Source organism: Vombatus ursinus, unplaced genomic scaffold (genome assembly GCF_900497805.2).
Source record: "Vombatus ursinus unplaced genomic scaffold, bare-nosed wombat genome assembly UNPS02014769.1, whole genome shotgun sequence".
In the NCBI taxonomy this organism is placed as follows: Eukaryota; Metazoa; Chordata; class Mammalia; order Diprotodontia; family Vombatidae; genus Vombatus; species Vombatus ursinus.
In genome coordinates, this window is record NW_020954547.1 from 556,311 (window position 1) to 564,910 (window position 8,600).

An 8,600-nucleotide genomic window follows, 5' to 3' on the forward strand; every position below is an offset into this window, starting at 1 on the left:
TTGGGGAACGGAATATCATTACCCCAACCCTACACAGCTCCTTTGAAGTTTTGTTGGGTAGAGTCTCCAAAGTGATTATGATATGAGGGGCATACACTGACAATTATGAATATATCAGGAGTTTAGAGAAGTTTTCTAACTCCAAATCAGATAGTTGATGGAGGAAAGCAACTTGGAGCAGAGCAGTAGTAAATCCAAGCCAAATCAAATCAAACCATACTTATTCCTAGACTGAGGGCTTTTTATCAGCTCTTGCTGGCTGCCCACCTGGGTACAATTGTTATAATCCCTGTATTATGGCCTGAGGTTGTATGATCTAAAAGACCTTAACTCTCCCTTGCAAAGTAGAGCTTCCTTCCAGAAGCTTTACCATAGAATATATTTGCAAAGAGTCAAAGAGAGCCTGAAAAGATTTAAATCCAGCAGATAGCAGTTTAGCTAGAAGTCTAGAGAGAAAGGAAACACAGCACATAGCAGCAGCCTGGATACTGAGCAGAGACAAGATGCCCAGAAGGGAGAGAGAGATTATACAATGTCCAGGGCAGATCAGTAGAAGGCAGAAGGATGACATCATTGAAAGACATCTGCCACTTTGCAGCACTGGAAATTTGTGTTGCTCTGGCCATATGTATGTGCTGGACACATGTGGTCCATGGGTATGTGCTCTTTATGTGTGTTCCCTTGCCACACATGTTCCCTATGTGTCTTGCCTTCCAAATATATTCCTTTGTCATATATGTTCCCTAAGCATGTGCACTCTATCCTACAACAATAGGATCACAGATTTAGAGCACAAAGAAACCTTTGAGATTTTTTGGTTCAATACCCTGTTTTTCTAGGCATGGGGGACAGCCAGTAAAGAGCATAGAGTCAGGAAATGGAGTATTATGTATAACAGCAAGACCGGTGTTGCTAGATGGTAGAATACTGTATACAGAAGCCTGAAAAGGTAGGAAGGGACCAGACTGTGAAAGGCTTCAGGAAACAAAAAGAGGATATTATATTAGATCTTGAAGGTCATAGGGAGCCACTGAGTATATGTGAGTGCAGGGTGGAGGGGAATGTGTGTCACATGGTCAGATCTATGCTTTAGAAAGATACTTTTTGGAGTTAAGTGGAAGATAGACTACAGTGGGGAGAGACTTGAGTCAGGGATACCAATCAGAAGGCTATTGCCATACTCTAGGTATGAGATCATGAGAGATTGCACCAGGCTGACGTCTCTGTGAGTAGAAAGAAGGGGTCATATGTAAAAAATGTATAAATGTATTTTGCTTTGGAAGGTTTGGAGGGAGATACAGACAAGCTCGATGACCTAAAAACTAGCATGTTAAAATTATTAGATGTTTTTTAAAAAGTAAATTTTTAATAATAAATTTGGATAGCTTCATATATAATCCTTATAAAGAAATATTTACATTAGTTGGTTGTTAAATATAGAATAATAAGATAATTTTTTTTAAAAAGACAGGGATTAATTTGTGTATAGGTATCACCTGTGTTCCAGAGAATACTATTCTGTCACAAACAATGGTTCATACCCGTGGCAGAATAGCCTAGTAAATCATATCTCTTGGCATGGTAACCCTACTTAGTCATAGGCAGGGAATTTCTAAAATCAGGTTGGGCCCAGATTTTTCAATAACCATGCTGACAGAAACTCAGAATAACAATGGCATAGAATTGTTAAAGACATTTAATCGTAACAGAAAATGAAATATGAAACAATAGAAATATTCTTCACATGCAGTTCTGAAATGAGTACTCTCCAACCACCAAGCATTCAGTGTAGATTTCTCCCTTTCACATTCTTCCCTACAAACTAGGGAAAGACCAGGCTGGCCATGTTTCATTCCTCTCTTGACTCTGCATGTAACTCTCCAGATTTCACAACCATGCCTGAATTGCTTTCTTACTCTGGAACTTCCCTATTTTTCTAATCCTAAGCTTTCTCCTGACCTCCAGTCTTGCATTACTAACTGTCTTTTGGACATCTTGAACTGGATGTCCTGTAGACCTCTCAAACTTAGCATGTCTAGAACAGAAGTCATTATCTTCCCACCCCGTCCCTCTAACCTTGCTCTCCTCTGAGCTCTGTTACTTTCACTGGTCATCTCCCCAGTCAACCAAATTTGTAACCTCAGGTCATCCTTGACTCCCCACTCATAGCTGTCTAACATAGCCAAGGTCACCAAGTCTTGTCATTTCAACCTTCATAATATCTCTTATGTATGTTTCCTTCTTTCCACTCACACAGCCACCACCCTGTTGTAGGCTGTTACCTCCTCTCACCTGGATTGTTATAAGAACCTCTGGTTGATCTCCTGTTCATCCTTCACTCAGATGTTAAAATGATCGTCTAAATCCTAGGTCTCACCATGTTACCTGTGACCCCTCTCTCCTCATTAAACTCCAGTGGTTCCCTCTTATCTTCAGGATCAAATCTAAAATCCTTTCTTTGACTCTTACACACCTCTTCAGCATGACCCCTACCTGCTTTCCAAGTACTCCACCATTCAGGGACATGGACCTCCTGGCTGTTTTTCACACCCAATGCTTCATCTCATGACTCCATGCTTTTGACTGGTGGTCATCGATGCTTAGAATGCTTTCTTTCTCTCCTGAACTCTGCCGCCTGGCTTAATTCAAGACTCAGCTCAAATCTCATTTCCTGCAGGAGGCCCTTCCTAGTTGTGAGCCCTTTTCTTTCCACCCCATCTCTAGTGCCTTCTCTCTGAGAATACATCCCATTTACATTGTACAAATCTTGTATGTAAATACTTGTTTGTATGTTGTCACCCACACTGTGAGCTCCTTGAAGGCTGGGGCCATTTTCTTTTCTTTGTACCCTCAGTTCCAAACAGTGCCTGGCTCAGAGTAAACCCTTAATAAATGCTTGTTGATGATAATGTCTTAAGGCTTGACTCTAGAGCCTTATGGGAAATGTAGTTCCTAATTGAATGGCTTGGCTTTTTGCCACGAAGAATCTTGGGAACTGTAGGGTTGCCCTCTTCTTACTACTGTTGCATTAGCATCCAAAGGCTTGGAAGCAAAAAAAAAAAATAGCTGTTGTGCATTACAAGTTAAGGATTAATAATGTTGGGGGGGCTGCAAGAATTTAAATAAAAATGTCATCATTAGGACCAGTAGCAGTCAAAGAAAAACTGCTAGGTATAATTCTATTTCAACTGCTTGGGAGATAAAAATACAGAAGTGACCTAATCTTAGTGTAGTTTTAAGCCATTAAACCTTATTTTTTCCCCTTGTCAAGGTTTTAAAGCTTACAACTGCACTAAAACTTTTGGGACTTCCCTTTAGGAATTAGGCATAGTTCTCACTCTCAAGAAGCTCATAGTATAAAGGGAGATAAGAACTGAACTGATATAAATGTAAAATAAAATCAATTACAAGTGCATTGAGTGGATAAAAAATTCGATAAAAGATCATGGAGAGAGATTATTTTCAGTTACGGGGATCAGAGGAAGGGGTGGATGACTTTGGAACTGGACTTCAAATGTTATCTGTTCCTGGCATGGGTCATCCAAGTCAAACCACTGCCCCCACCTTCACCATCATCTTCTTCATGCCTACACGGAGGCAGCCCAGAACTCTGAGCTTAAAAAATCTGGGAATAGCAGTGTGCCTCAGACCATCAGTTTTGCTTTCAGCCCTGCTCTTACAGTTGGCAGTGAGTAATCAAGGCCGATGAATAATAGACCTTACTGTCCTTGCTACCACCAATACCAATTACTGAGCAACTGTCACCAGAGAGGAGGTTAAGTTCAAGAGCCCCAGAAATAGCAGTGCCCCTCTGACCTTTGGCCTTGTCTCCAGGACAGTCCTATAGCTAATTCCTAGTGAGACAACCATCATGGAGATAGACCTACCAACTTCCTTTACAGCAGATAGAGCCTCTCAGCAGAGTTCTGAGGTTCAAATGATTCAACATCAAAAACAGATATAATTTTATCAAGAAAATAACATTAAAGGAGATTTATTGCCATCTACTTTGCCATTGTATCCTAAGGACCGTGAAGTATTTCTATCTGACTTGCTATGGAAATTTCCTATATGTTTGAGCACTTAGCACAGTGCCTGGAACATAGTAGGTACTTACTAAATGTTTATTGATGATTGATTGATGTGTGTTATCTCCTCTATTAGAATATGAGTTCCTTGAGGGCAGAGACAGTCATGGTTTCCTCTTTCCAGTTGGACAATGCTTTGCATATATTAACTGCTTTTTCTTTCATTCTTCATTCATTGATTTATTTACTTTAAGCTCAGAATCAGTGTAATCATATACAGTGATATATGTTTAACTTTAGGAGCAGAATGGGTAAGATTTAGTTAGGGAAGGAGAGCATTTCAGGCATAGGTAATAGAATGAACAAAAGTACAGAAGTCAGATGATGGGGATTTGTTTACAATTAATTCACTTTAACTAGAGTACAAGTTCTATGAGGGGAAAGAAGGCACATAATTTGAAACAAGGCTGGGAAGGTAGAATGGAGTAAAAAAAAAGGATTAGATCTGTTCTACTTGGCACAATATGGCAAAACTATGAACTATCCAATCCAATAATGTAATAACCACATAGTAAGCCCCATACTATGTGCAGACCATTCTGCACACTGTATAGAATGCTAGAGATAAAAAAAAAAACCAGAACCTCAAACAGCCCCTGTCCTCGTGGAGCTTATATTCTACTTAGGGAATGCACCATGCAATTAGATAAATATATAGGTGATAATTTGAGGAGGGAAAGAATAATAAAAACTAGGCTGATCAGGAAAGGCTTCCTCCAACATACGAACTTAGCGCTGAATAAAGCAAGAGATTCAAAGAGATGAGCATGAAAGAGGAAGAGTGTTCCAAGCATAGGCAATAGCCTGTGAAAAGGTGCAGAAATAGGTGCTGGAATAATATGATTGAGCAGCAATAATCAGGAAAGGTTGGAACATGACATACATTAAGTGGAGTTACATAAACTAAGGACTTGAAAGGAGGCAGATTTAAAATTATCATAAGGGGGAAAATAAACCTTCCTATCAATTAGAACTATTCAAAATGGAATGAGGTACCTTGAGACTATGGGTTGCCCCATCACTAGATGTGTTCAAGCAAAGACTGGTTGACCACTTTCCAGGGACATTGTAGGGAGATTCTCTTTAGCTACAGGATGGATGAGGTAGCTTCTGAGGAAGGTCCCTTTCAGCCGTCAGATTGTATGTTTCTTATTCTTATCAGCCATTCTTACTGGGTTAGTTCTACTTTCATTTTACAGTATTGTATATAGCCAATGCTCCTGTGGATTTTGACACCATGGCATCTTCCTGTGGTGTCCAAACAATACTTCTTTGTGTTTTGGTAAAGTTGGGCTCGCTCAATATTTATGGAATGAATGAATGGAATGGAAAAATAAATTGGTTAGGATACTTCTTCTTTCTCTCTTCTTATTGTACGCTCATAATTATAAAACTATTTGGAATAAGTTTCTCCAATGCATTTTACTTTTAAATCTAAAAAAAAACTGCTGAAGAATGGAGGAAAAAGTTAATTAGTAAAGAAAGCAGGAAAAGTTGAATTCTTTTTCTCAGTAAGAAGCCAGTTGTGATTTTTTTTTTGCAGGCTTGATATTAATTCTTTCTGGTGACTAATAATACTTACTCATGAATAATTACATAACTCAAAATGTGAAAAATGTCTAATTGGAAAATAAACAAATCCACCAAATTAGGAATTTATTATTGCAATTAGGTATCATTATACACAATAATGACATGATGGTAACCCAGGATATTAATGAATACATTATTAACCATTAAATATATTCTATTACATCCTTAACAACAAATTTCAAATCCTTATGCAGACATTTAGTTGGGAGTGTTATTGTGAATATAAACATTCCTAAGCAGGCCCTCCCAATTTTAGATTTATTATTCATGCATTCAATTATAAGCAAGACTTGTGGCAGTGATGATCTTAGATATGTCTTTGTTTATTGAAAAGTGACATATTCTGAGAAATAGTGGTGGTGTTGCTTCTTCACCTTGATTTTCCAAACTTAGTTTACTGACTATCAGCTGAAAGAAATACTGGAGGTTTTCTGTCTTCTTTAAGTTCAGGTTTCATTATGATAATTGTTTTGAGAGGCATGGTAAATAGAAAGCCAGCCTTGGACTCAGGAAGACTTGAATACAAGGCCTGCCTTGGAATCCTACTGGCCATGTGACCCTGGGCAAATCATTTCATTTCCTCAGTGCCCCCCAGACAGGGTGGCATAGTGTGAAGGATGCTAGAGTGAGAGGACCTGGGTTCAGATCCCCTCTCTGCCACTTAGTAGCTGTCTCAACTTAGATATGTTATTCCACAACTCTGTGCCTCGATTTCCTCATCTATAAAATGAAGTTGATCTTGGCCTCTAAGGTTCTTTCCCATTCTAAATCTACTACCAATGATCCTAGGTTGCAGAATAGTTGCTGACCTAAGCCAACTCAATCACAGACCTCCCTTCCACGACCCCTTTAATGCATTTTGTGGTCACCAACACAGACTGGGCTTAATTAAGTCAAATAATATTTTAGATGCATTTAGGGCAAGTACTGCTGTTTCAATTTTAGGATGATGTTAAAAAGATTTTTATCCAGGATGGTAAGAATTAAATGAATGCTGATGTGCCTTCTGAATCTAAGGTTCTAGGGTCATGGATTTTGTTTGTTGCTTTGATCCAGTACCATTTACGATAAAACTAGGGTGTAAAAACTAGGAAATCCCAGTGCCCATTACCTAGTGTTTTAAAAAGCCCAGTGGATTTCCCTACATTTCTCCAAGGGGTTGCCCAGAGAACTTCCCACTGGCTCGCATACCCTAGAAACTATTTGGATTGAATGAAGACCAATTCAGGACAGAATAATAACAGCTGACTTTTATATAGAGCTCTGAATTTGCAGAGCACTTTAAATACATTATTTTCTCTAAGAGGCACAGCAGTTCTAGAGGTAAATGCATAGGTATTATGATGTCCACTTTACAAATGAAGAAACTGAGGCTCAGAGAGATTAAGTGATTTGATCATCACCCTACAGTTATTAATCATCAGAAGTAGGATCTGAGCTAAGGCCTTCCTAACTTTAAGGGCACCAACCTTTGCCATACTGTCCCTAAACAAATATTTGTTGAATAAAATGGAATCAAAATTCATTGTTCTCCACCTTCATCCTAGACTACTCTGGAATCTTGAACTACAGTAGACCCAGACTCCACGGGAACTAAAAAAACCTTTTGTAAACCATGGGGTCTAGGACTCATAAGCTTTGGTCAGCTAGGGACATGTCTCTGTTTTTTTTTTCTTTTCTTTGTTTATCTGCATTGTTTAGCACAGTACTTGACACATACTGAAAACTTAATAAATATTTATTGACTCACTGGTTGACCAACTGATGTTACTGGTTTCCTAAAATGAAATAGAAAATAGGGGGAAAAAATCTCCAGTAGGAGACTGGTACTTCTTGACTGAGAAGCACTGAGAAAATATAGCATTGGGTGGTAATGACTGACCTTGCTTAAAAGTTCTATAATTTTGTTACCCCAGGGACTCCTTACATTGCTACAGGGTACAATCCTTCTTTGATTTGCTAGACAGTCTTTAAAAGTTGTAAAAGAAAAAAAAATGTCACTCTGGGACCAACTTGGTAATGAGTCTTTTGGAATTTAGATAGGATGATCCTCATGTAAATCTCTCTTGTCCTGCAATACCTTCCCCATGATAATATGCAGATGTGTTCAAGCCAGGGTCATGGGCATAAGAGGTTGATAGGGGTAAGGAAGAGAGAGCTAGTGGTGTGGAAATATGTTTTGTAGGACTTCATATATAATGCTTATTGTATTTATTGCGTCCTCAGTGGGTGAGAGGGGAGGAAGAGAATTTGAATTGAAAGTAAAGATTTTTTTTTTAAGAGAGAGTTAGTTGGGCAAAAGTGACACAAAACATGACTAATAAGGATAGGGAGTTCAAGGTAACATGGGGCAATAGCCTCGGGGCATCTGTAGGGGGATGGTATGGTGTCTGGAGGCATGGGTCAGCTGTGACTTGTGGGGATGACTTGCACCTATTATATTAATTGCTGTAGAGAAAAACCCTAAGTGAAAAAACTGCAGCATCAAGAACTTGAAGTCAACTGAGCATCTGGATCAGAGGTTCCCAAACTTATTTGGCCTACCGCACCCTTTTTAAAAAGTTACTCAGTGCCTCCCTGGAAATTTACTATCTTTAACCCTTTAACTGTTTTTTTAAAATGTGCATAATTTCAAAAAATGATTTTTTTTAAATTGACACATCTTAAATTTAATAATTTTTTTATAAATCTGTGTTTTTTTTCCTGACTTGAAATTTTGATGGCACACCATTGCCATGCAACTTTGTAAACAAGTCATTACATGTACATATTCCTGCCAATGCATGCTGGACTTCCCAACGATGCATGAGAAGGTCACCTTCCAACACTTGCTTGGTAAGGCCTATCAGTGGACTTGACCACTGATCACTTATAACTTGCATTTTGTGTGTTTATTTAGAAAATTATGTAATCACTATG